Source organism: Triturus cristatus, chromosome 1_2 (genome assembly GCF_964204655.1).
Source record: "Triturus cristatus chromosome 1_2, aTriCri1.1, whole genome shotgun sequence".
NCBI lineage: Eukaryota > Metazoa > Chordata > Amphibia > Caudata > Salamandridae > Triturus > Triturus cristatus.
Window position 1 is genome coordinate 128128026 of NC_140580.1, and position 27457 is coordinate 128155482.

General features: G+C 48.8%; 1 pseudogene across 1 annotated transcript in view; it reads right to left on the bottom strand.

The window, feature by feature from the left end:
• The window catches only part of LOC146866943 (lysine-specific demethylase 5B-like), a 429067-nt pseudogene that overhangs the window by 90833 nt on the left and 310777 nt on the right, over positions 1 to 27457 (bottom strand). Inside the window, exon 10 of the transcript XR_014966723.1 lies at positions 6759 to 6964. The product of XR_014966723.1 is annotated as a lysine-specific demethylase 5B-like (transcript). The remainder of the gene's footprint in view (positions 1 to 6758; positions 6965 to 27457) is intronic.

The following is a 27457-nucleotide window of genomic DNA, read 5'->3' on the forward strand; positions in this document are numbered from 1 at the left end:
TACCCTGGACTCCTGCCAATCAGGTGCCCAGGGTCTATGTTCCTTCCTTAAAACACACAAACTCCAAATTGGCAAACCCTGGCCACATGTCAGCCCCTAGTAAATGGTACCCTAGGTACCCAGGGCCTTGTGACCAGGGAAGACCCCTAAGGGCTGCAGCACTCATTGTGCCACCCTTAGGGGCCCTGTACCCTTACACACACACACTGCCTTTGCAGGCTGAGTGTCTGGGTGCAGGACAAAATGAAGAGTCGACATGGCACACATCCCTGTGTGCCATGCCCAACACCCACACTGCCAAAGCATATGCCAGTCACCCCTCTGGCTGGGTGCCTTATGCCCATGGTGTGGGCACAGGAGCAGGAGCCCTGTGCCCCTACAGTACCCAGGTCCATTCCCGGGCACTGTAAGTGCAGTGCTGCCATTTAAGAGTACATGCTGCTGAGAGCTCGTCAAACACGAGCTCCACAGCACCATAATGGCAACACTAAAGACTGGGAAGTTTGGTATCAAACTTCTCAGCACATTAAACCCACACTGATGCCAGTGTGAGATTTAATGTACCAAGCACCCCAGAGGGCATCTTAGAGATGCCCCCTTACAACTAACCTACAATCCACGTCTGCTCTGAGGCTGCCCAGGCTGCCACACAGCAGACACGTTGCTGGACCCCTGGGTGGGAGAGCCCCTGCTCTCCCGGGCCTGCAACAATGCACATCCTGGGTGAGGTGATAGATCTCCTCCCCCAGGATGAGCAAAGGGAAACTTCAAAGGCCTGCCGCCTCTAGGAGTTTCCCCAGGCCACTGCCACCCCCCACTCTGGCGGGAAGCTTGGCCGAAAACCTCATACAAGGACAGGGGATGTGCCAGCCTGTCCACCCCACCCCTCAGGTGGGGGAGGCGAGGTGAAGCACATCTCCGGGCTCTCGCTATCTTGAAGATGGGAGGCCCTACCCTATCAGGATTAGGCTACTGCCCCCCTCCCACAGGAGAGGGGCAGGATAGGGGGTGTACCCACCCCAGGACAAGGACCCATTGGTCCCTGGCCTTCACCTACCTGTAACACCCCTAAATCTTGTATTTAGGGGCACCCTGAACCTTCCTTCCCCAGATTCCAGATCCCGAAACTACAAGAAGAGCGAGAAGAAAAGAAGACCTGCCCTGCAGCTGCGAAGGAGAGGGAGACACCAACTGCTTTGGCCCCAGCCCTACCGGCCTGTCGACCTCGAACCTGCTCCTGCTCCAAACCCGGCATCTCTTGTGGCCAGCAACCTCAGAAACCCCGGAGGACCTGGCTACCTTTGAACTCTGATCCCCTGGGACTCCCATGAGTAGAGGCTCTACTCAGAACCTACCTTTGACCCCTGGCAGCAGCCCGGAACCGCGATCCCAGCCCACTCTGCACCCGCCACGCCTGGCCGGTGCCGGAGTGAACTAAACCCACGAGGACGACCCCACGGCGACTGTGACCCCGAGTCCGGCACCCAAGGACCCCCCTCGACAATCCTGACGAAGCCTGCAGCCTCAGAACAGAGTGCCACCCCAACCGCGATCAACAGAGGATAAGATTTCCCGACACCAAAAGACACCCCTGCACCCGGCGCCCCACGGCCCTCTGTGTCCAATCCCAGGGTACCTACCTATCCTCCAACTACCCAACTTACCTCTCGAAGTGGTGGTGGCACCTGAAGAGTCCTCGTCCCCGAGCTTGCAGTCTTTGTCCAAACTGGAGATTTCCCATAGAAATCAATTGAGCGCCCGACGGCTCAAAAGCACCCTGCACCCAGCCGCACGAGTGGCCCTGGCAGTGAAAACTCTACTCTAACCTACTTCCCCACTTGCCCTGAGTAAGTGACCAGGAGCCCAGCTCCCAGAGCCGCGTGGCTTGCCCGACAGCAGCCACCAACCCAGGCCCCCCTATCCCTCATAGGATAACATTGGGCCTAACTCTCTCTGCACCCGGCCGTCCTGAAACCGCTGAGGGTGAACTGATTGTACCTACCTGACACTGGGGGACCCCTGAGTCTATGCCCAGAACTTCAACTCTGCCAGTCGAGTACTTACCCTTAAACCGCTAACTTCATTTTTCTCATAGGGTAACATTGACTGGCTTTTTCTTGGAAATTCTTCTAAGTGTGGACTTTTCAAAACTCAAAATATTCACCAAAAATCAGCCGAGTATCAAAAACGAATTTACTCACCTGCTCCTAGGTGAGCTCCCAGTGCTGGATCTTGGTGCCCAGCACTGACTCTGAAAAGTACCCACAACTATACGTACCTCTAACTCCTTTTTCTTCCATAGGAAACCACTGACTGTTTTTCTGTGAAATTTCTTCTAAGTGTGGATTTCTGCAATTTCTAGATATTCTTCAAAAATCGTATAACATCTGAAAACGTAATTACTTACCTGTTTAAAATAAAGGTCCCAGTGCTCAGTCTAGGCACCCAGTACTGGATTACAAAAGTAACGATAACCTACTGTACCTGTAACCTACATTTTCTTCCATAGGGAATCATTGATTGTTTGCTCTGAAATATTTTCTAAGTGCTAACTTTTGAAATAGCTAAATATTAGTTAAAAATCATTACAGTACCAAAGTCGACTTTTAACAGCTGATTCTGAGAACTGGCCCAGGACTGGATCTAGGATCCAGGCTTGGAATTACAAAAGTAATCTAAAAAGTAATCTGTTGCATATAACTTGAATTTATCATTGAGCTCAATGTATTGTGTTTAGAAATAGAGTTGCCTACTGCAACTACTTGTAACTGTTTACTAAAAAGTCTATTGCATATACAAAAGTATTCTTATGAAACATCTCCTGTCGAGAAAGTATATTTTAATTCCAAGTGTTGGTTCTAAAATAAAACAAGCATATATTTTTTTATATACAAACCATTGGTCTAGAGTTCAGTTATTGAGTGTGTGGAAATATTTGCTGACTGAGTGTGTACAACAAATGCTTTACACTGTCCTCTGATACTGCCTTACTGCTCGACCAGGCTACCACTTTGGAGAGTAAGGTTATATCTAACTTTAACCTCTGTTAAACCCTTGGGGTCTGTGGACTCTGTACACCCTGTACCTATTAAGGAACAGTATATACAGAGCCACTTTCTCACACTCAGCACATTAAACCCACACTGACGCCAGTGTGGGATTTAATGTAAATTGCAACAGAGGGCATCTTAGAGATGCCCCCTGAAACTCGACCAACTTCTAGTGACCTGACAGAGTGGCTGCTTAGGCTGCCACCAACAGACATGTTTCTGGACCCCTGGGTCGGGAGCCTGCTGCTCTCTGGGGCCTGAAACAATGCACATACTGGGACGAGGTGCCAAGCCTCCTACCCCAGGATGGGCAGGGTTCACGAAGGGGAAGCTTCAAAGGCCTGCCACCTTTGTGAGCTTCCCCAGGCCACTTGCTCTCAGCAACTGGACCCCACTGGTTCTGACCCCCACTTTGGGCGGGAGAACCGGCGGGAAAAACAAGTGAGGAAGAGAGGTGTGCCCACCTCTGCCAACTCCACCCCTCAGGTGGGGGAGGTGAGGTGAAGCACAACTCCGAATCCCCGCCATCTGAAGGATGGGGTGGACCCAACCAACCAGGGACAAGCTCATGCCCCCTCCCACTGGAGGGTGGTACAATAGGGGGTGTACCCACCCCACGAAAGAGAGCCATTGGTCCCCGCCCTTTACCTACCTGTAACGCACGTAAATTAAGTATTTAGGGGGCACCCTGAACCTTGCTTCCTGAGATCCAGACAAAAAAGAAGATAAGAAGAAGGACTGAAGAGCCGTGCAGAGCTAACAAGAGGACGACGCCCACTGAATTGGCCCCAGCCCTACTGGCCTGTCTTCCCCTCGAACCTGCTCCTGCGAAATCCCGATGTGTGCTGCAGCCAGCAACCTCAAGAAACCCAGAGGACCTGCCTGCGTTCACTTCTAAAGACTGCATCTCCTGTGAACACAGGATTTGTTCAAACTGCAGCTTCTGGCACCAGCCAGAGACCGCGAATTCAGCTCACTCTGCACCCGCCGAACCCCGCCCGAGCTCAAGTGGAAAAACACCATGAGGAGGTCACCCCGGCAATCCTGACACGAGATCCCGTGACCCCTGACCTGCCTCCAGCTGACGCCTGGAGCCTAAATCAAGAAGGCCCCCCTAACCGCGACCAGGAGCTGGTAAGAAGATCCGACCCCAAAAGGCACCCCTGCACCCGATGCCCCGCAGCCTTGTGTGACCAAACCGACGGTGCCTAACCAACCCTTAACTTCCCAACTTACCTCTCCAAGTGGTGGTCGCACCCAGAAGTCCTTTGTTTCCCTGCCTGTAGTGCTTTTGCAAACCGGAGGTTCTCCATAGAAAACAACAGGGCGCACAACATCGAAATAGCACTCTGCACCCGACCGCCCCAGTGACTCTGAGGGTGCACCTTTTGTGTTACTTTGTTTCCCCATTTGCCCTGACCTTGACCCTAGGAGCTTTGCTCCCACAACCCAGTGGCTTGCTTATCAGCAGCCACCGACCGGAGGTCCCCTATCCCCCAATGGATAACATTGGGCCGCAACACTCTGCACCCGGCCGCCCTAGTGCCGCTGAGGGTGCAACAACAGTGCATCACTGACCCTGGGGGACCCCTGAATCTAACCCCAGAACCTTAACGCCCACAGACAATTACTTACCTGTGAACCGTTAACTTGTTTTTACTCCATAGGATAACATTAACTATTTGTCTCCAAAAAGTTTTAAGTGTGGAGTTTTGAAATCTAAAAATATTCTTTAAAAATCATGTGAATAACCAAAACATAATTACTTACCTGTTTCCAGGAAATGCCCCAGTGCTGAATCTAGACATCCAGCACTGAGTTAGAGCAGTAACGTAAAAAGTAACGTACCTGTAATTTACTGAAAAAGCCTATTCATTTCAATGTACTGTATTTGCCAAGTGTTGCAACCTACTGCATCCCCTGTGAATCAAACAAAGTACAATTGCTATTGCATTTTCAAACTGTCCTATATCCAGTAACTTATTACTGAAAAGTATTTAATGCTTACCTGTGCCAGGCTTGCTTGTTTCTAAAAATAAAACAACACAATTGGCCTAGAGTTCAGTTATTGAGTGTGTGAAATCATTTGCTGACTGTTTACATCAAATGCTTAACACTGTCCTCTGATACTGCCTTACTGCTCGACCACTCTACCACAATTAGAGAATAAGGTTCTACCTAACTTTAACCTCTGCCTACCTCTGGGGTCACTTGGACTCTATACACACTATACCTCATTTTGGTGTAGTATATATAGAGCCAGTTTCTTACATAGAACAGTTTGAAAAGGCAATAGAAATTGTACTTTGTTTGATTTACAGAGGATGCAGTAAGTTGCAACACTTCGGAAATACAGTACATTGAAATAAATAGGCTTTACGGTGTGCACCTAGGCCCGAAGGTGAAGGTGTTACTGAAGCCTTTTTATGAGTGGGTGGGTGGGAGGGGTCGAAGTCAGTACTTACGACCCGCTGCCCTGGAGTGATGTCTTTGACGTCGGAGTCGTCGGCTTCGGAGGCGCTAATGTTGCCCTCTTCGATCTGCTCCTGCTCCAGTACATTCATTGCTTCTTGGAAGATATTGACCGGTATCTATGTTGATGATCGAGCCATGCTTCTTCGAGCCCGACGATCCCGTATTGTTTTCTTGGAGCGGAAAGAGGCACAAGCTGGACAGTCTTTGGCCTCGTGCTCAAGTTAAAGGCAGAGGTTACACACCTCGTGAAGATCAGCGTGTGGAAACTTGGATCCACATGAGGACACTTTTTGAAAGGAGTTCTTTCCATGAGCCAAAGGCCTAATGGCGTGGCTAGGCCCGAAGGCTTGTGTCGACAACCGGAATAGAAGAATTCAAGTTTGTAGAGATGCGCTTCAATAGGGAAATGCGATTGAAACAATACCGAAGAATGGGTGAAGGATTGCGCGTCGAAAGGTAGAACGGTAACGACACCGAACTGGAGCGTGACGAACACATCCGAGCCTGATGGCAGAAATAGACAATCTGAAGATGGAGTCGATGCCCAAGCGCATTATTGTCCAAAGGAGGAGTCATCTATCTTGTGACTTCCAAAGACTTAGTCCAATACAACAACAAAGTGCAAACATCCGGGCCCAACACCAGATGGTGATCTATGCACAGTGTGTGATCTGCAGCTCATATGCCTCGAACAAGAGTGTTTTTCTAGTTTCTGAGACACACTGAGAATGGTGAAACGCATACAAAACAATACAGACAATACAGTGTGTTGCGCACCGAGAGGATCCCGAAGGACGGTGTCTAACCAGAGCGCTGCAAACCACGTCCGAACCCGATGGCGGAAAGAAATCAATCTAACAGTGGAGTCGATGCCCATGTGCACTATCACTGAAAGGAGGAGTCACCTTACCTTGTGACTGGAAAATACTTCTTCGAAGACAACAACTTGCAAACACCCGGACACAACACTAGATGGCAGGAGTATGCAAAGCATGTGTATCTACAGCACACATGCCTAAAACACACATTTATCATGTCTTTAAAACTGTCTGAGACAAGTCACACATTTTTCTGACATGCACTCGGAGATAATCAGACAATGTTTGGTTGGGTGGGTGGTTCAGGAAATACATTATTCAGTGCTTTGTGTCTCCAACATAAAAGGTCAACAGTAAAGGGTAAATACATATGTCCCAAGCACTCAATGAAATAAAGAAAAACACTAGTTGGTACCTCTTCTTTTTGTGGAGCATGTTCCTCTATGCACTCTGCAACTGTGTTCTTCTCACTGGGGATCCACAAGGAAGAATTGTGCTTTGTTTGCTCAGCGAATTGCTGCTGTTGCATGAATAACATATGGTAGAGCTCCTGTATTTCTGGTAGAGAGACCTGCAGTGACTGGGCTTCCATAAGCACTTCTTCTAGTTCTGCACTTAGACCTACAATTATATAATTTAAGACTCTGGTAATGACAGATCGTATGAGACAGTTTGTGCATTACTATATGGTTATAATTCTCCTGATATATTAAAATAATGAAAACACCAGATGCTAAAGAGTTCTATCAATTAACATGGTTCATGCCTTCAACATAGGTTACAACAAAACCACCTAGATAAAACATTCAGTATTTCAGCAATCTTCTGCACATCAGAAGAGGTATGAAAATAGTTACTTACCTCTAACTTCAGTTCCCCAACATTGGAATCTTTTATACAAACACATGCTTGAATTCTTCCCCGTTGTCAGGCTGGGAATCCCCGGTGCATTAAAGTAGCAGTATAAAGTATAAAATAAACAGCATACAAAGTAAAATGCCCACTGGCCTGAAACATGGTATGTTTAGTAACACATCCACCTCATTTGAAAGAACCCAAACTTCAGCCAAACTCCCCCTAGAGGCCATAATAGATCAGATTTTAAACACACGTGTAAGAATAAATATGATGACCCAAAGACTGGGAAGGAGGGAGGGTTGCATGTGAATATATAAAATATATCAATGTTGAGGAACTGGAGTTACAGGTAAGTAACTAATTTCTTCTCCAACATTGGCTCTTTGATATATTCACATTCTTTAATCAGAATAGCAAGCAGTACAAATTATAAAATACATGCAGGAAGCAGGATTACCATTAATGGAAACGATTTCTCAGCACTGCCTGTCCTACTGTTGCATCAGCTTCTGCGCTCATGTCTAGGCAGTAATGCTTCATCAATGTATGCCTGCTCCTCCAGGTGGCTGTATGGTAGATGTATTTTAAAGACACCGCAGCATGGAGTGCTGCAGTTGACACCATGCCCCTGGTGGAACGCACACACACTTTCCCCTGGAGACGACGCTTGGCTCTGGCGTGACTGAAAGCACTACAGACTGAGGGCAAACAAGTTAGCGCCTGTTTGGACACGGCTTTGCCTTTGCATCGTTGACCAAATTATACAAATATCTGGTCTTATATGTGCATGTCCTTTGTTTTGTCTATATAGAATTTGAGACATATATGCAAGTCTAGAGAATGTAAAGATCTTTCTGCTGTTGAAGGTGGATTGGGAATGAAAGATGCAAGAATGGCAGGCTCATTTAAATGGAGGTCAGTAGGCACCCAAGGAATGAATTTAGGACTCATCCATAATGAATCTGCAAAAAGGTTCCCCGATGGTAAATGCCTAAATAACTCTCACTCTTCTAGTGGATGTCAGAGCCAGGAGTAGTACTATCTTCCAGGAGACAAATTTTAAGTTTGCTCTATGTATAGGATCAAAAGGAGGTAAGATAAGCTGGCCGAAGACAGTGTTAAGCTCTCATGGAACTGGAGGATGCCGGAGACGTGGAAAAGGTCTGAAGAGCCCTTTAATAAACTGTTTAATTACCCTTTGGGAAAACAGAGTAGACGTGGATGTATCCATCCTCCTAAATCTGGAGACTGTACCCAGATGGACAGTGACTTAAGAATATTTGAGAATGCTCTTGCCCACCTTAAATACAGAAGGATCGAAGAAGTATAGGAAGCTGGATCTGTATATACCATACCAAAATGAGGTATAGAGTGCACAGAGTGCAGTGGAACTCCAAAGGTATGCAGAGGTAAAAGTAGATAGCGCCTTATTCTCCATTTGTGGTAGTGTGGGCGAGCAGTAAGGCTTTATCAGAGGATAGTGTTAAGCATGTGTTGTACATACTCAATCTGCAAATGATGTCACACACTCAAAGACTGAACTCAGACCAATTTGATTTGTATAAAAATATTATTTGGTTGCATTTATTTTCTAGAACCAAGCAATCATAGCACGGGTAAGTGTAAATGGTACTTTTCAAGGCAAGTTGAACAATAAACGCAAGCTGAATGAAAATGACTGTTACAGATGTGTAAATACCTTTAATATAGTTGAAATTACTGCTAGATTACTTTTGATTACTTTGCAGATAACTTTTTCTACTCAGTGTGATACACCTACATATCACACTGGGACATTTCCAAGAGAAAAGGTACGTAAAGTAGTTATCAATTATTTCCAGTTTTTCAAGTTCTCTTACAAAACCAAATCCACACAGAACAATTTAAGGAAAAAAAGTAAATGTATTCCTATGGGGAAAATATGGTTATTGGTTAACAGGTAAGTACTTGGTTGTGGGAGCTGGTATTCTGGGGTTAGAACGAGGGTTCCCCCAGGGTCAAGGATGCACTCTCAAAGCACCCTCAGCGGCACTAGTGTGGTCGGGTGCAGAGTGCTGAGGCCCAATGTTATCCAATGGGGAAGAGGGGGCCTCCAGGTTGTGGGAGCAAAGCTCCTCGTGAAAGGCTCAGGGCAAAAGAGGATCCGAGATAGCACCCAAAGTACACCCACAGCCGTGCAGGGACGGCTGGGTGCAGGGTGCTGTTTTGGCGTTGGTGCCCTGTTGTTTTCAATAGGAGTTGCCGGTTTTGGATTTTGGCTGCATGCTCGGTCCAGGAAGACTTCTGGGAGGAACCAACAGCTGGGCAAGTAAGTTGGAGGGCTTAGGACATAGGTGCACCTCGGGTTCTCTTCTCCAGGGCGCAGGGCTCAGGGCGGCTTGATGCAGGGGTGTCTTTTGAGGTTGGATTTTTACCAGGCCACTCGTGGTGGGAGGGGGGCCTCCGTGCAGAGGCTTCAGGCAACATCATTGAGTCCTGGAGGGGCCAACCCACGGTAGACTCAGACTCTGCAGCGCTGGGGGACCTCGCTGGGACTGGTGGGCCACCTGGATTCAGGCCGTAGGCATCGGGTGCAGTGGTGGTTCCAGGCGTCGGGTTTCTTTATCCTCAGCAGGCTCAGAGTCTGTCTTGAAAGTTTCTTTTGAACACAGCTTCTGTTCACAGGATATCGTATCTCTTTTGAAGGCAGTCAGTCCTTCCAAGGGTTCTGGAGGTCGCTGTTTGAAGGGTAAGGTGACTTTGGCGCAGGATATCTGAAAACTGCAAAGGGGCCGGTAGGACTTGGGCCAAGTCAGTTCTTCTCTGCAGTCTCCTCTGCTGGGCGTCTTCTTTCGTCCTTCATAGGTTGCGAGAATCTCTCTTTTTAGTTCAGGGCTGCCCCCTAAATACTGTATTTAGGGGGCGTTTTATGGGTCTTGAGGTCAGTAGCCAATGGGCTACTAACCTTAGGGCGACTACGCCCTTGGTGTGCTCACCCCACGTGGGGGAGTGGGCATAATCCCCAATCCTGATTGGAGAGTGCCTGCCATCTGCAAGATGGTGGGCACTGAAGAGTGGGCTTCAACTCGCCTCTCCCACCAGAGTGGTGGGGTTGGCAGAGGTGGGTACACCTTCCGGGCTGGCTAATGTTTCTTGCCTATCTTCCCGCCGAAAAGGAGAGACAGGAAGGGGGCCCGCTCCTGATAGCAGAAGAGGGAGGGGGATGCATTATAAAGGCGGCAAGGTCTTTGAAGCTCCCCTGCCGTACATGGCTCTTCCTGGCCTGGGGAAGGTGTGACCAGCTCCACCCAGGAAAAGCTTTGTTTCTGGGCCCAGGAAGCGAATGCTCCCACCCTCATGGGTCCAGTAACATGTCTCGTGGTTGCAGGCTTGTCAGGGAACCCACCAGAGGCTGGTCGTTTTTCAGGGGGCATCGCTAAGATGTTCTCTGAGTGCATTTTTCATTAAATCCCACACTGGCATCAATGTGGGTTTAATGTGCTGAGAAGTTTGATACCAAACTCCCCAGTTTTCAGTAAAGCCATTATGGTGCTGCGGAGTTCATAATAACAAATGTATATTTTCTTACCCGTCGGTGTAGTTTTGCAGCTTAAAGACTTTCTGGATTCACTATGCTGTGCATTGTTCAGCCATCCTGTGGTTGGGTCCGGAATTGTAGTCTTTTTTCTCTTTTTTTTATTTTCCCCGTGGCCCAGGTGCGCGTCGACATACCACCATTTGCTGTCCTTCGTGACGTTGACGCGCTTCCTCCGGAAGCTCCCACCTTTGGTTGTTATCGTCGGATTCTTTTTTCTTGTTGTGTGTTACTCTTTCTCTTCTTTTAACTCTTAAAGTCTTATTCCTGTTTTAATCCTCTTCCTCCTGTCTCATCTTTCTGGTGGAGGAGGGTGGGATCGCTAGTGAATCCAGAAAGTCTTCAAGCTGCAAAACTACACCGACAGGTAATAAACTATATGTTTTGCAGCGTGAATCTTTCTGGATTCACAATCTTGTGCATAGACTTTGTAGCGGTTTGTCGTTATTGTGGTGGCTGGGTGGAAGATGAGCTCTGATTATTGAATATGTGTTGCAAGACCTTCTGTCCTACTTGCTCTTCCTTGTTCATTTGAATATCTACACAATAGTGCTCAGTGAACGTGTGCACTGCAGACCATGTTGCGGCTTGGCAAATGTCTTGAATAGGTGTGTTTGCTAGAAACGCAATTGTTGCTCCTTTCTTCCTTGTTGAGTGAGCATGAGCTGCTCCTTGTAACTGTTGTCCTGCTTGTTTGTGGCAGAGTTGTATGGTTAGTGCATTGGTATTTTTGGTAACTGGTCGCCCCAAAAATCTGCTTGCAAATGATACAAAGAACTGCTTTGTCTTTCTGCACTCCTTTGTCCATTCCATATAATGCATTACTGCCCTCCTGGCATCCAGTGTGTGTAACGCCCTTTCTGTGCTTGTGGTAGGTTTTTGGAAAAAACTTGGTATTTGAATTGTCTGGTTGATGTGGAACCGTGACACCACCTTTGGCATGAAGTGTTGATCTGCTCTAATTACAATCCTATCATTGTGTATTTGCAGGTAAGGCTCTTGAAGTGTAAGTGAAATATACACTAAAAATCACCCAATCAACGAAAACGAAATTACTCACCTGTTACCAGGAGAGATCCCAGTGCTGGATCTTTGTGCCAAGCACTGACCCTACAAAGCCATTACAACTGTGATTTTGCGATAACCAAACTTTCCTCCATAGGATAACATTGCCTGGTTTTTGCCAGAAAGTGTCGATTTTTGAAACATACAAATATTCCTTAAAAATCGCCTGTGTGACAAAAACGTTTTCTTTCAACTGTTTACAGGAGATGCACCAGGGCTGAATCCAGGACCCAACCCTGAGTAAGAAAAACCTATGCAAAGTAATTCCCATTGAGCTCAATGTTATAATTGTGTTTAACTTGTGTTGCCTATTGCAACGACTGTAACTACTGCATTCAAAAGTCTATTGCTACTTGAAAGTATTCAACTAGATTAGTATTTTTATACCTACTTGTGGTTCTAAAATAAAACAATATATTTTTTATATACAAAACAATTGGCCTAGAGTTCAGTTCTTGAGTGTGTGAGACCATTTGCTGACTGAGTGTGTACAACAAATGCTTTACACTGTCCTCTGATACTGCCTTAATGCTCGACCAAGCTACCACTTTAGAGAGTAAGGTTATATTTAACTTTAACCTCTGCCAAACCTCTGGGGACTGTGGACTCTGTACACACTGAACCTTACTTTGGTGCAGTATATACAGAGTCACTTTCTTAAATTGGTGGCTCAGTGGTGGGATACAAACTTGCATTTGTTGGACTACTTGGTTACTATCTGATCACACGACAGAACTCTTAAATTGCCTTTAGAATTCAGATTTTTCTAAATTGGCCTTTCCAAAATACTAAAAGTCTTGTCAGGGCCTTGCTTGAAGTCCCCTTAGAATTTTAGAGAAATAAAAGTCACTGTAGTCAAGCGTAGAGGGTTACAACTGTCTGGTCTGGTTAGAATGTCTCAAAAGAATCCAGCTATTAGTGAAAGTAATATCATGCAGGACCTGGTTGAGGAGCTCAACCTCACACCTTAATTACACTTGTCTTTCAAGGAATTGAGGTCCTTATGCAAACTAAAAGGTATAACAATGGGCCTGCATCCAACCAAACAAGAGCTCCAGGAGCTCCTGGCTAAGTATGCAAAGGACCACCCCTCTGAACATGGTGATGACCAGTCAGATGAGGAAAGGGAGGAGGATGAGGGGGATAGCGACCCCCCCCCCCTCCAATAATCCCTAGAGAGGAAAGGGACCCCATACCCTTAACTCCAAGAATCAACCTCTGGGGGCCTACAGACCACATAGTTGGACCAGGTCCCAGAGGAAACACTGGGGAACTCCCCAGTGAAGAGGACAGCTTTTTAGCAAAGCTGGCCAAGCGATTAGAACTAGAGTCCAGACTCCTGGCTCTAGAGAAAGAAAGGAAGGAGATGGGTTTAGCACCCATCAATGGTGGTAGCAATACAAATAATAAGGATAAAGAGCAGTCTTATGATCCAAAAATCCCCAAAGGGATTACCCCTAAATTTGAGGAAGGTGATGACATCACCAAATGGTTCACAGCCTTTGAGAGGGCTTGTGACATGAGAAAAGTAAAGAAACCTCTCTGGGGGCACTCCTGTGGGAACTGTCCTCTGGTAACTGCAGAGACAGGCTTCTGACCCTCTCTGGCTCAGATGCAGGGTCCAATGACCTCATGAAGAACACTCTGATTGAGGGATTTGGGCTCACCACTGAGGAATATAGAATTAGATTCAGGGGGGGCTCATAAAACCCAGACCCATCCTGGATTGATTTTGTAGACTACTCAGTAAAGACACTGGATGGTTGGTTAACTGGACACAATGTGCATGATTTTACTGGACTTTACAATTTGTTTATGAAGGAACATATACTAAGTAATTGCACAAATTAAAAGTTGTATCAGCATTTGGTAGACCCAGGTCTAATTTCTCCCCAAGAATTGGGAAAGAAGGCAGACCACTGGGTCAAGACTAGGGTGACAAGGACAACCACTGGGGGTGACCAGAAGAAGGTGGTTACAAAACCTCCCCAGGTAAAAGGTGGTGAGAATCCTCAAGATAAAAAGTCTGAGTCTTCCAAAGGGCCCCAAAAACATGTACAGGGGGGTGGGTCCCAAACTACTCCCTATGTGCCTCAACCTTATAGGGGGAAGAACTTTGATCCCACAAAGGCCTGATGTAACAACGGTAAGAAGTTGGGACACTTAACTGTAGATAACTCTTGCCCCCACAACAAGGCCCCTAAAGCAACCAGTACAGCTACACCTGGGGTGGCAAGTCTACAGATGGGATCAACAGTGTGCCCAGAGCAAATCAGGATGCACATTGAAGCAGTTCTAGTTTCAGAAGGGGAAGTTGAGTTTGCCACTGTAGCTGTGTGGCCACCCAACTTAAAGAAGTACTTACAATACCCCTGGGTTAATGGAACTAGGGTAGAAGCTCTGAGGGATACAGGTGCCAGTGACACTATGGTGAGAGTCACACTGGTTTCCCCGGAGCAATACTTGATTGGGAAAACTTACCCAGTCACCAATGCTGACAATGTTACCACTAATCATCCAATGGCTATGGTGACATTAGGCTGGGGGGGGGGGGGTTACTGGCCTGAAACAGGTAGTGGTCTCTCAAAAGCTACCAGCTGCATGTCTGCTTGGCAATGACCTAGAAACCTCAGCCTGGGCTGAGGTGGAGTTGAAAACCCATGCAGCCATGCTGGGTATCCCTGTGTGCAAACAAGAGCACAGAGCAAGAGGAAGGGTGAAAAAGTAGGATTACAGCCCACCCCACCAAGAGAAAAGGTAAGAAGACTGGGGGACCAGCTTCTGTACAGCAAACTACTCATGACCCCTCTCCACAGGAAGAGGACTTGGACACCCCAGAGGGAACGGAGGCTATGGAGCTTGACCCTTACCAGGTTGAACTCTTGGGTCCAGCGGGACCCTCTAGGGAAGAGCTGTGCCAGGGTCAGCAAGACTGTCCCACTCTTGAAAGCCTGAGGCAGCAAGCTGTTTCAGAAGCAAAAGGAGAGGTCAGTGGTACCCACAGAGTCTATTGGGAAGAGGGTTTACTGTACAGTGAGGTAGGAAACCCCACTCCTGGAGCCACCAGGAGGGTGGTAGTGCCACAGAAGTACAGGGAGTCCCTCCTAACTTTGGCTCATGACATCCCCCTAGCTGGACATCTGGGGCAAACCAAAACTTGGGAAAGGTTAGTCACTTTTGCTGGCCCCAGATGCACCAAAAGGTGAAGGAGTTTGTAAGCTCCTGTGTTACCTGTCAGGCCAGTGGCAAGACAGGTGGCCACCCAAAGGCTCCCCTGATACCACTGCCAGTGGTGGTGGGGGGGGGGAAGGGTTCCCTGTGAAAGGGTGGGTGTGGACATTGTGGGTCCACTTGAACATCCCACAGACTCCGGGAGCAAGTTAATTCTAGTAGTAGTGGATCATGCTACTGGGACCCTGAAGCAATTCCACTTAGGACTACTACAGCTCCTGCAGTAGCCAAGGCCCTCCTGGGTGTCTTCACCAGGGTAGGGTTTCCTAAGGAGGTGGTTTCAGACAGAGGTTCCAACTTCATGTCTGCTTACCTGAAACACATGTGAAAAGAGTGTGGAGTGTAGTACAAGTTTACTACACCATACCATCCACAAACCAATGGACTTGTTGAAAGGTTCAACAAGACATTGAAAGGCATGATCATAGGACTCCCTGAAAAACTCAAGAGGAGATGGGATGTCCTGTTGCCATGCCTGCTTTTCGCTTACAGAGAAGTGCCACAGAAGGGAGTAGGGTTTTCCCCCTTTGAACTTCTGTTTGGTCATCCTGTGAGGGGACCACTCTGTCTTGTGAAAGAGGGTTGGGAGAGGCCTCTCCAAGAACCGAAGCAAGACATTGTGGACTATGTGCTTGGCCTTAGGTCTAGAATGGCTGAGTACATGGAAGAGGCATCCAAGAATCTCGAGGCCAGCCAGGAGCTTCAGAAGCACTGGTCTGACCAAAAAGCTGCACTGGTTGAATTGCAACCTGGGCAACACATGTGGCTTTTGGAGCCAGTGGCACCAAGGGCACTCCAAGATAGATGGAGTGGCCCTTACCCTATCCTAGAGAAAAAGAGTGAGGTCACTTACTGTAAGAGAGTAGGATCTGCTTCACATGTATACCCCCACTTTTTGCTGGTGTTTCACTGTTTTTCGACTTTAGTCTGGCTGGGACCCTGCTATTCAGGGCCCCAGCCTAGCTGCTTCCTCTCTAAATTGATTGCATGTACTTTAGGTACACCACAGATTGGATCCTGAGGTACCCTTGTGAGTCCCTAGTATATGGTACATTATGTACCCAGGGCACAGGTACCCCAGAGGCCTACCAGGGGCTGAAGCATGTATTATGCCACCCCTGGAAAGCCACCCAAAATGACACCACAGGTCTGCTACTGTAGCCTGGGTAAGGTGGTGCATGCATCCCTTACGGTGATATAGGTTACCTATATCACTATATATACACACACATATATAAACCTATAAGTCACTCCTATGGGAGGCCTTATCAATCCTGAAGGCAGAGTGCTTGGTTCTTATGTGAGGGGGTGCCCCTGCATGATCAGAGCCCCTCTACAGGGATCGGAGACCCTTCTCTGATGCAGTTTGTAAAGCAGCCTGACCACATACTCTTATGTGCATTATAACCTTGCGGTAAATGCTAACTTTGGGATGGCTGCACAGAAACATGTCGTGTTTGGTGTCAAACGCTTTGGAATCCTACCGGCCGGGTAGAATTCCACCCTTCTAGAGGCAGAGACATGACAGCACTGGGTTACCCGGTAGAACTTAACAGAGCCCTGGCATCACAAAATGGATGCTGCAGCCACAGACACGGGTCTGGCCTCCTGCAGCTGACCGAAACTCCGGCAGGGGAGGCCTGGACAATAGGTTTCCTGTCACAGGTAGGTGTAACCACCTCCCAGATAGGCTTATGTGTATTGTGGCTGGGTGGGAGCTTTGAAGTCTTGCACTGGGGGCACATTTGGTGTCCCTGTGCACAGTCCAGCTCAAACCGGTCCAGGGGCTTCCAGCCCCTGCTCTGGCACGAAAGTGGAAAAAGGAAATGGGTGTAGCCACTCCTCTTTCCAAACCCTCCCATAGGTGGGTCCCCAGAGCTAGTCCAGCCCCTTCCTTAGGTATAAGTAAGGAACCTCTGTAACCAGAACTTTAGATATCCCTGGACGAAACTCTGAAGCTGAATCCTGCAACCTTGACGCTCTACTCAAGACTAGAGGACTGAAGAAATCTCCCTTGGGGTCAAGGAGTGACTCCCTGCTTGGCAGGCACCAACGAAGCAATTTGCCGGTCTGCATTTCCGAAGCTCCCGCCGGACTCTGAAGTATTTGCAGCCCAGGAAGAGAATTTCCAGACATCTCACAGGCCGAACAGAGTCCCCAGGAAAGCTGAGACCCGCAGCCCTTGTGAGTAGCGTGGAACCGGAACTCCTGGTCACCTTGCATTTCTGCAAGTGCATTGACTTCTCGGCGTCTCTTGAAGTCGTACTTGGGCTCACTTGTAGCCCCCACCTCGAGCACTGAATCCACCAAAGATTGTCAACCTGGTCATTCCGAGTGACCCATGGGCCGCCATTTTGTGTTTCTTCTCGAGGTCCCTTCGCGATCCCTGGTCCGTTGACTGGTGGATCCCTGAGGGGGTAACTTTGTATTTCCTTGGGCTTCCCTGGTTGCTCCAGATGTGCCCTGACTCCCAACCAAGTGGTGAGTCCCACAGACCTTGCTGGTCTGCACCGAAGCACCTTTCTCGTTTCTGCGTGGGTTGCTGTTACCAAGGCTTGTTGTGTCCAATCCAGGCACCGACGCTGCAGCACTCGACATCCTTCGTGGGACAGCTCGAATCCAGCTCCTGGTCGTCCTCGACGCCTCCTGGTCCTCGTGGCTGAAGAGTCCAGCTTCACCTTCTTCACCTGAAATCACCCGACATCGGTGGGCATCTGCCCATCGCCTTCCTGGTCACTGGCTAGTGACCCAGACTCTGTCCCCTCTGCTTTCAGGTTCTTCTCATCTTCGATCCAGGCTTGGATCTCTTCGGACACTTCGCATCTTCCCGGCAGCAGGACTTCTTCGCCAGCTCCCACTGAAATCGACAACGCGACCCGACACCAAAAGACACCTATGCACCCGGCTTCCCTGGGTGAGGTAATAGGAGTACTCCGGTGCTCCCGTGGGTGCTAGCCCTAGAACTTCCCAAGTCCAAAAGGGTTTGGTCCTGACTCAATTCTAAGTGCCCCTAAGCTTTAAAAATCTAACTGTGACTTTCCCCATAGAAGCTAACGGGAGCTCGTGGCTGTTTTCACACACTGCGCACGGCCCCTGTGGGTCCCCTGTGTCACTACCTTGGGTGGTTCCTTGGGGTCCTAGCGATTCTACAGGCTCTAGGCCTTGTGTCTAGTTAAGTCATGGTTCTTATACCACTATTTTAGCATATGGTTTGGCTCGCCCCTAGGGCCTGACGTTTATTTGTGCTATTTTACTGTGATTATTGAAGAGTAACTTATGTGTTTTGACCTCTAGTCTCATAAAGAGACTAGGAGGGTGTGTTGAGTAATAAATACATATATTTTATATATATACCTGGTGTGGATATCTTTCATTTAGGAACTCAAGAGATTATAGACTGGTAAAACAAGCTGCTTCACAATCCTTTAAGACTTAGCCTGAAGGCTGCTCTCCATAGCTACCACTAGGATAGCTTTCAATAAAGGTTGTCTTTAACCTATAACCAATAAGGGGTTGTTTGGACTGTTACAGGGTGCCCACTATAACTAGTGGACAGCATATACCAGGCCAACTTCTCACACTTACTTAGTTGGCCTGGGCACAAGCAGGACACCCAAAAGGGTTATCCATGTGAACCGCCTTAAGCTCTACAGGGCTGACATCACCATGCTCATGGTGACTGATGAGGAACAGGAAGCAGATAGTAAACCTCTCCCTGATCTCCTCTCCTACAGCCCAAAAGATGGGTCAGTAGATGGTGTGGTGTTTTCAGACACCCTCTCTGCCCAACAGCAGACTGACAGCAAGCAAGTCTTGCAACAGTATGCTAGCCTCTTTTCCCTGACCCCTGGTCTGACAAACTGGTGTACCCATGATGTGGACACTGGTGACAGTGCACCTGTCAAAAACAAAATCTATTGACAGTCAGACCATGTCAAGGAAAGCATCAAAGCTGAAGTCAGCAAGATGCTGGAGTTAGGGGTTATTGAACCTTCTGAGAGCCCCTGGGCTAGCCCAGTGGTTCTGGTCCCCAAGCCTCATCCACAGGGTGCAAAGAGAGAAATTAGGTTTTGTGTGGACTATAGAGGGCTCAACTCTGTCACCAAAACAGATGCTCACTCTATCCCAAGAGCAGATGAATTGATAGACAAATTGGGGGCAGCCAAATTTCTCAGTACCTTTGACTTTACTGCAGGGTACTGGCAGATTGGCATGGCCCCAGGAGCAAAAGAGAAAACAGCATTCTCCACACCTGATGGGCACTATCAGTTCACTGTGATGCCCTTTGGTTTAAAGAATGCCCCTGCCACCTTCCAGAGGTTGGTGAATCAAGTCCTGGCTGGGTTGGAGTCCTTTACAGCAGCTTATCTTGATGCTATTGCTGTCTTTAGTTCCACCTGGCAGGATCACCTGATCCACCTTGGGAAGGCTTTAAAAGCCCTGCAAACTGCAGACCTAACTATCAAGGCATCCAAATGCCAGATAGGGCAGGACACTGTGGTGTACTTGGGCCACCTTGTTGGTGGAGGCCAGGTACAGCCCTTACAACCCACGATCTAGGCCATCCTGGACTGGGCAGCTCCAACAACCCAGACCCAAATCAGGGCATTCCTTGGCTTGACTGGGTACTACAGGAGGTTTGTGAAGGGATATAGGTCCATTGTGACTCCCCTCACAGAACTCACCTCCAAACAAAATGCCCAAGAAAATCAACTGGACAGTTGCCAAAAGGGTTTTGACACCCTGATAGAAGCAATGTGCTCAGCACCAATTCTAAAAGCACCAGATTATGCCAAGCAGTTCATAGTGCAGACTGATGCCTCTGAGCTAGGGATAGGTGCGGTCCTATCCCAGAACAATGATGAAGGCCAAGACCAACCTGTTGCTTTTATAAGCCGAAGGCTTCTCCCCAACAAGCAGCGTTGGAGTGCCATTGAGAGGGAGGCCTTTGCTGTGGTTTGGTCCCTGAAGAAGTTGAGGCCCTACTTGTTTGGTACTCACTTCCTGGTTCAAACTGACCACAGACCTCTCAGATGGCTAATGCAAATGAAAGGGGAAAATCCAAAACTACTAAGGTGGTCCATCTTCCTACAGGGAATGGACTTTGAAGTGGAACACAGACCTGGGACTGCCCATGCCAATGCAGATGGACTTTCCAGGTTCTTCCACTTAGACAATGAAGACTCCATAGGGCAAGGTTAGTCTCATCATCTTTCGTTGGGGGGAGGGGGTTGTGTGAGAAAGTACCATCTTTCTTGCATGGTATGCCCCAACTTGTTGCTGAATTGCTGATGTACTTTGACTGAGTGTGCCCTGTGTTCCTTCCCTAAAACTGCATTGAAGCCTAAACCCAATTGGCATCTCTGGCCACATGTCAGCCTCTGGTAAATGGTACCCTACGTAACCAGGGCCCTGTGACCAGAGAAGGCCCCTAAGGGCTGCAGCACTTATTGTGCCATCCTTAGAGGCCCTGTACCCTGACACACACACACTGCCTTTGCAGGCTGAGTGTCTTGATGCTGAACAAAACAGAGAGTCGACATGGCACACATCCCTGTGTGCCATGCTCCCAAAACACTGCCCTGGCATACCTCAGTAACCCCTCTTGCTGGGTGCACTATGCCAGTGGTGTGGGTGCAGGTGCATGAGCCCTGTACCCCTACAGTACCCAGGTCCATTCTAGGGCACTGTAAGTGCAGAGCTGCCATTAAGAGTATATGGTGCTGGGAGGTCATCATTACGAACTCCCTAGCACCATAATGGCTACACTGAAGACTGAGAAGTTTGGTATCAAACTTCTGAGCACATTAAACCCACGATGTCAGTGTGGGATTTAATGTAAAATGCACGACAGAGGGCAACTTATAGTTGCCCCCTAAACCTAACCCACAACCCGTGTCCTGACAGAGGTTGCCTAGTCTGCCACCCAGCAGACAGGTTGCTGCCCCCCTGGGTAGAGAGCCCTCTGCTCTCGTGGGCCTGCAACAATGCACATCCTGGGCGAGGTGCCAAGCCTCCTCCCCCAGGATGGGCAGGGAAAGCTTCAAAGGCATGTCGCCTTTGTGAGCCTCCCCAGACCACTTGCTGTACTCAGCAAGTGGTCCCCATCAGTTCTGACCCCCACTCTGGCGGGAAGACTAGCGGGAAAATCCAAGGGAGGAAAGGGGGTGTGCCTGCCTCTGCCAACCCCACCCCTCAGGTGGGGGAGGCGAGGTGAAGCACAACTCCGGGCTCTCGCCATCTTGAGGATGGGGAGCCCTACCCAATCAAGACTAGGCTCCTGCCCCTCTACCACTGGAGAGTGGCAGGATAGGGGGTGTACCCACCCCAGGGAAAGGACCCATTGATCCCTGACCTTTCCCTACCTGCAACGCCCCTAAATTTAGTATTCATGGGCACCCTTAACTTTCCTTCCTCAGATCCCGATTCTGAAACAAGAACAACAACAACAAGAAAGAAGACCTGCCGTGCAGCTGCTAACAAGAGGACGACACCAACTGATTTGGCCCCAGCCCTACAGGCCTGTCGACCCTCGAACCTGCTCCTGCTAAATCCCGGCATCTCCAGGGGTCAGCAACCTCGAAAACCCCGGAGGACCTGACTGCCTTGCTCATCTAAAGACTGGGACTCCCACGAGCATTGGTTCTGCACAAACAAGCAACAACCCCTGGTGCCAGCCAGGAACCACGAATCCAGCACACTCTGCACCCGCCGAGCCCGGCCTGTGCCTGAGTGAACAAAGACCACGAGGACGTCCCCCCGGCGACTGTGACCAAGAATCCAGCACCCAAGGACCCACCTCGACGCTCCTGACGACGCCTGCAGCCTCAACTCCAGGGACCCCCCCTACCGCGATCAACAGAGGGTAAGATTTCCCGACGCCAAAAGACACCCCTGCACCCGGCGCCCTGCGGCCCCCTGTGCCCAACTCCTGTGTGCCTACCTAACCTACAGCTCCCCAACTTACCTCTCGAAGTGGTGGTCGCACCTGAAGAATCTCCGTCCCTGAGCTCGCAGCCTTTGTTCGTCACACAGCTTTCCCGTTGAAATACATTGAAGGCCGAGGGCACAAAAGCACCCTGCACCCAGCCACCCAAGTGCTCCTGGAAGTGCAGCATCTGTTCTATTCTACTTCCCCACTTGCCCTGTGTAAGTGACCAGGAGCTCAGCTCCCACAGCCGTGTGGTCTGCCTGCTAGCAGCCACCAACCAAAGGCCCCCTGCCCGCCATAGGCTAACATTGGGCCTACTCTCTCTGCACCCAGCTGCCCCTGTGCCGCTGAGGGTGTAACAACTGTACCTACCGGACCCTGGGAGACCCCTGAGTTTATCCCCAGAACCTCAACTCTGCCAGTCGAGTACTTACCTGAAAGCCGATAACCTACATTTTTTCCATAGGGTAACATTGACTGGTTTTCACTTGGAATGTCTTCTAAGTGTCGAGTTTTGAAACTTTGAAATATTCACTAAAAATCACCCGATCAACGAAAACGAAATTACTCACCTGTTACCAGGAGAGATCCCAGTGCTGGATCTTTGTGCCCAGCACTTACCCTATAAAGCAACTACAACTGTGATTTTCCGATAACCAAACTTTCCTCCGTAGGATAACATTGCCTGGTTTTTGCCAGAAAGTGTCGATTTTTGAAACATACAAATATTCCTTAAAAATCGCCTGTGTAACAAAAACGATTTCTTTCAACTGTTTACAGGAGATGCACCAGGGCTGAATCCAGGATCCAGCCCTGAGTAAGATAAACCTATGCAAAGTAATTGATATTGCGTTTACTTAAAAATTCCCATTGAGCTCAATGTTATCATTGTGCTTAACTTGTGTTGCCTATTGCAACAACTGTAACTACTGCATTCAAAAGTCTATTGCTACTTGAAAGTATTCAACTAGAGCATCTCATTCTGAGAAAGTATTTTTACACCTACTTGTGGTTATAAAATAAAACAACAATGTATTTTTATATACAAAACAATTGGCCTAGAGTTCAGTTCTTGAGTGAGTGAGACCATTTGCTGACTGAGTGTGTACAACAAATGCTTTACACTGTCCTCCGATACTGCCTTACTGCTCGACCAAGCTACCACTTTAGAGAGTAAGGTTATATCTAACTTTAACCTCTGCCAAACCTCTGGGGACTGTGGACTCTGTACACACTGAACCTTACTTTGGTGCAGTATATACAGAGTCACTTTCTTACAGTTAGCGCTTGTAATTCACTCACCCTTCGTAGTGATGTGATAGCCACTAAGAAGGCTGTTTTTAGTGTGAGCATGTGCAGTGTAACTTTGTGCATAGGCTCAAATGGTGCCTTCATCAATTGAGTTAGAACTACGTTGAGGTTCCACGCTGGTGCTGGCATTCTGTTTGGAGGTGCGATTCTCTTTGCCCCTTCCAGAAATCTCTTTACTACTTGGGAGGTGAATAAACTCTTTCCTGTTTCTCCTCTTGTGTAAGCCACTATTGCCGCTAAGTGCACAATTAGGGATGTGTATCTTAGTTTACTTTGTAGTAGATGCGTTAGGTATTTTAGTACTGTTGATTTCTTTGTAATTTCCCTTTGTAGTTTCTCCCTAATGCACCATTCGGAGAATCTTTTCCACTTTGCTATGTAGCACTTTCTTGCAATAGGTCTCCTTGCCTCCATGAGCACCGCCATTGTGCTTGCTGGTAGTTTGCCGTGTGCAAATTCTAGCTCTTCAGGAGCCATGCTGCTAGGCTGAGGCTCTCTGGCTCTGGATGTAGCACCCTTCCGTTCTGCATTGACAACAGGTCCCTTCTCTTTGGGAATCTGTGTGCTGGTGCTTGCGCCATTTCTACTATTTGTGAGAATCAGGACTGTCTGGCCCACTGAGGTGCTATTAGTATTAGCATCATGTTGCTCATCCTGCATTTGTTGAGTACCCTGTGTATCAGTGGTATTGGGGGAAAAGCGTATGCAAATGTCTTTGACCAATTTATTCCTTGGGACCGATGGTCTGGTTGTCTGGATGCGAAGTGTTGGCATTTTGCATTTTGTGTGTTGCAAAAAGGTCTATTTGTGGAATAGTTCCTCTATTTCCTGTTGGTTGAGCTGCCATTCGTGGGATGCTGACGTTTGTCTGCTGAGTCTGTCTGCTTCCGTATTGTCCTTCTCTGGGAGATGTATTGCCAGCAGGTCTATTATTAGTTGAATGGCCCATGTCCATATTTCCTGTGCTAGCCCTGATAGTGCTACTGATTGTGTTCCGCCTTGTTTGATGTAGAACATGGTTGTGGTGTTCTGTTTGGATCAACACCCTGTTTCCGTATAGCTCGCTTTGAAAGGCTTTTAAGGATAGGAACACTGTTTTTAGCTCCAGGTAGTTGATGTGTTTGACCGCATCCAGCTGCGACCATAACCCCCTCACCTTGAGTTTGTTCATGTGCGCGCCCCACCCCAGCTGGGAGGAGTCTGTTGTAATGGTTACTGTTGTAGTTGGCTGTGTGAATGGTTTCCCCTGTGATATGTTTTCCTTGTTCCACCACGCTATTTCCTCATGCATTGCGTGTGTGACAACCACAAGATCTTCCCAACTCCCTGTTGCCTGTGACCATTGCGGTAGTATCCATTCCTGGAACGGTCTCAGGTGTAGGCGAATATTTGGGACCAGGTGTATGCACAACGCCATCATTCCCATTAGCTTGCTCACTGTCCTCGCTGTCAGAGCTTGCCCCTTGCGGTAGAGACGTGTCTCCTTCAGTATTGCCAAAGTTCTCTTTGTGCTGGGGAACACCTTGCCCTGTATGGTGTTGATCTCTGCCCCTAAGAATATCTTCACCTGTTCCAGTTCTATTGAAGACTTTCACCAATGGATCGAAAACCCCAGTTGGATTAGTGTTTGTATCACCTGCTGGATGTGCTGTTTGCACTGGCTGTAGGAGCCTGCTTTTACGAGCCAGTCGTCGAGGTAGGGGTTTACATGTATTCCTTACCTCCTTAGGTGTGCTGCTACCGCTGCTATACACTTTGTAAACACCCTTGGAGCGGATTTGAGTCCGAATACGAGCACTGTGAACTGGTAGTGACTCTTGTTGATCACAAATCTCAGTAGGTGTTTGTGTTTCTTGTTGATGGGGCTGTGTAAGTACGCGTCCTTTAGGTCTATAGTTTCCATGTAATCTCCTTCCTGGTCCTGGGGTATTACTTCTTGCAGAGATGTCATTTTGAATCTTTGTGTCCTTATGAACTTGTTTAAGAACCTTAGATCCAGAATAGGCCTCAGCGTTTCGTCCACTTTTGGTACGAGGAAGTAGTTGGAATAAACCCCCTTGTTTCTTTCCTTGTAGGGCACTATCTCTATTGACTACCTGTTGAGCAGTTCCTGTGCCTCTAGCACAGTGGCGGCTGGTGAAATTTGAAAGTGGTGCGGCGTAAAAGGATTGTCATACTCCACTTTGGCGGGCGAGTGTAGCGAGCGAGCCTGAACAACCTACGGGGCTTTAAAAAAAAACAAAAAAAAGTTGACAAATGGTGCAATTTTCGGAAATGCCGTAAAGTGTTAAATCATGCTACGGAGCTTTTATATTGCACTTTTGTGAGAAAGTGCCATCTTTGCTGAATGTACTTTGACTGAGTGTGCCCTGGACTCCTGCCAATCAGGTGCCCAGGGCCTATATTCCTTCCCAAAAACCTAAAACCCAAATTGGCAAACCCTGGCCACATGTCAGCCCCTGGTAAATGGTACCCTAGGTACCCAGGGCCTTGTGACCAGAGAAGGCCTCTAAGGGCTGCAGCACTTATTGTGCCACCCTTAGAGGCCCTGTACCCTAACACACACACACTGCCCTTGCAGGCTGAGTGTCTGGGTACAAGACAAAACAGAGAGTCGACATGGCACACATCCCTGTGTGCCATGCCCACAACCTACACTGCCCTGGCATACATCAGACACCCCTCTAGCTGGGTGCCCTATGCCACTGGTGTGGGCACAGGAGCATGAGCCCCGTGCCCCTACAATACCCAGGTCCATTCCTGGGCACTGTAAGTGCAGTGCTGCCATTTAAGAGTATATGGTGCTGGGAGCTCGTGAAACACGAACTCCACAGCACCATGATGGCAACACTGAAGACTGAGAAGTTTGGTATCAAACTTCTCAGCACATTAAACCAGCACTGATGCCAGTGTGGGATTTAATGTACAATGTACGACAGAGGGCATCTTAGAGATGCCCCCTGAACCTAACCTACAATCCACGTCTTGTCTGAGGGGCTGCCTAGGCTGCCACACAGCAGACATGTTGCTGGACCCCTGGGTAGAGAGCCATCCGCTCTCCTGGGCCTGCAACAATGCACATCCTGGGCGAGGTGCTATGTCTCCTCCCCCAGGATGGGCAGGGGAAGCTTCAAAGGTATGCCGCCTTTGTGAGCTTCTCCAGGACACTTGCTGTACTCAGCAACTGGCCCCTACCGGTTCTAACCCCCCACTCTGGCGAGAAGACTGGCCGAAAACTCCAAATAAGGACAGGCGATGTGCCAGCCCTGCCAACCCCACCCCTCAGGTGAGGGAGGCGAGGTGAAGCACATCTCCGGGCCCTCGCCCTCTTGAAGATGGGGAGCCCTACCCAATCAGGACTAGGCCACTGCCTCCCTCCCACAGGAGAGTGGCAGGATAGGGGGTGTACCCACCCCAGGACAGGGACCCAGTGGTCCCTGCCCTTTACCTACCTGTAACACCCCTAAATTTAGTATTTAGGGGCACCCGGAACCTTTCTTTCTTAGATTCCAGATTCTAAAACAGCAAAGAAGATCAAAAAGAAAGAAGACATGCCGTGCAGCTGCTAAGAAGAGGAAGTCACCAACTGCTTTGGCCCCAGCCCTACCGGCCTGTCGACCCTCGAACCTGCTCCTGCTACATCCCGGCACCTCCTGTAACCAGCAACCTCACAAACCCTGGAGGACCTTACTTCCTTGTGACTCTGAGCACCTGGGACTCCCACGAGCAGTGGCTCTGCTCAAAGCAAGTATCTAACCCCTGGCACCAGCCCGGAACCACGAACCCTGCACACTCTGCACCCGCCAAGCCTGGCCTGTGCTGGAGTGGACTAAGACCCCGAGGACGTCCCCCCGGCGACTGTGACCCCCGAATCCGGCACCCAAGGACCCACCTCGACGCTCCTGATGATGCCTGCAGCCTCAGAACCAGGGACCCCCCCTACCGCGATCAACAGAGGGTAAGATTTCCCGACACCAAAAGGCACCCCTGCACCCGGCGCCCCCCTGTGCCCAACTCCTGGGTACCTACCTATCCTCCAACTACCCAACTTACCTCTCGAAGTGGTGGGCACACCTGAATAATCTTCGTCCCCAAGCTTGCAGCCTTTGTTCGTCCTTGAGCTTTTCCACTGCAATCCATTGAG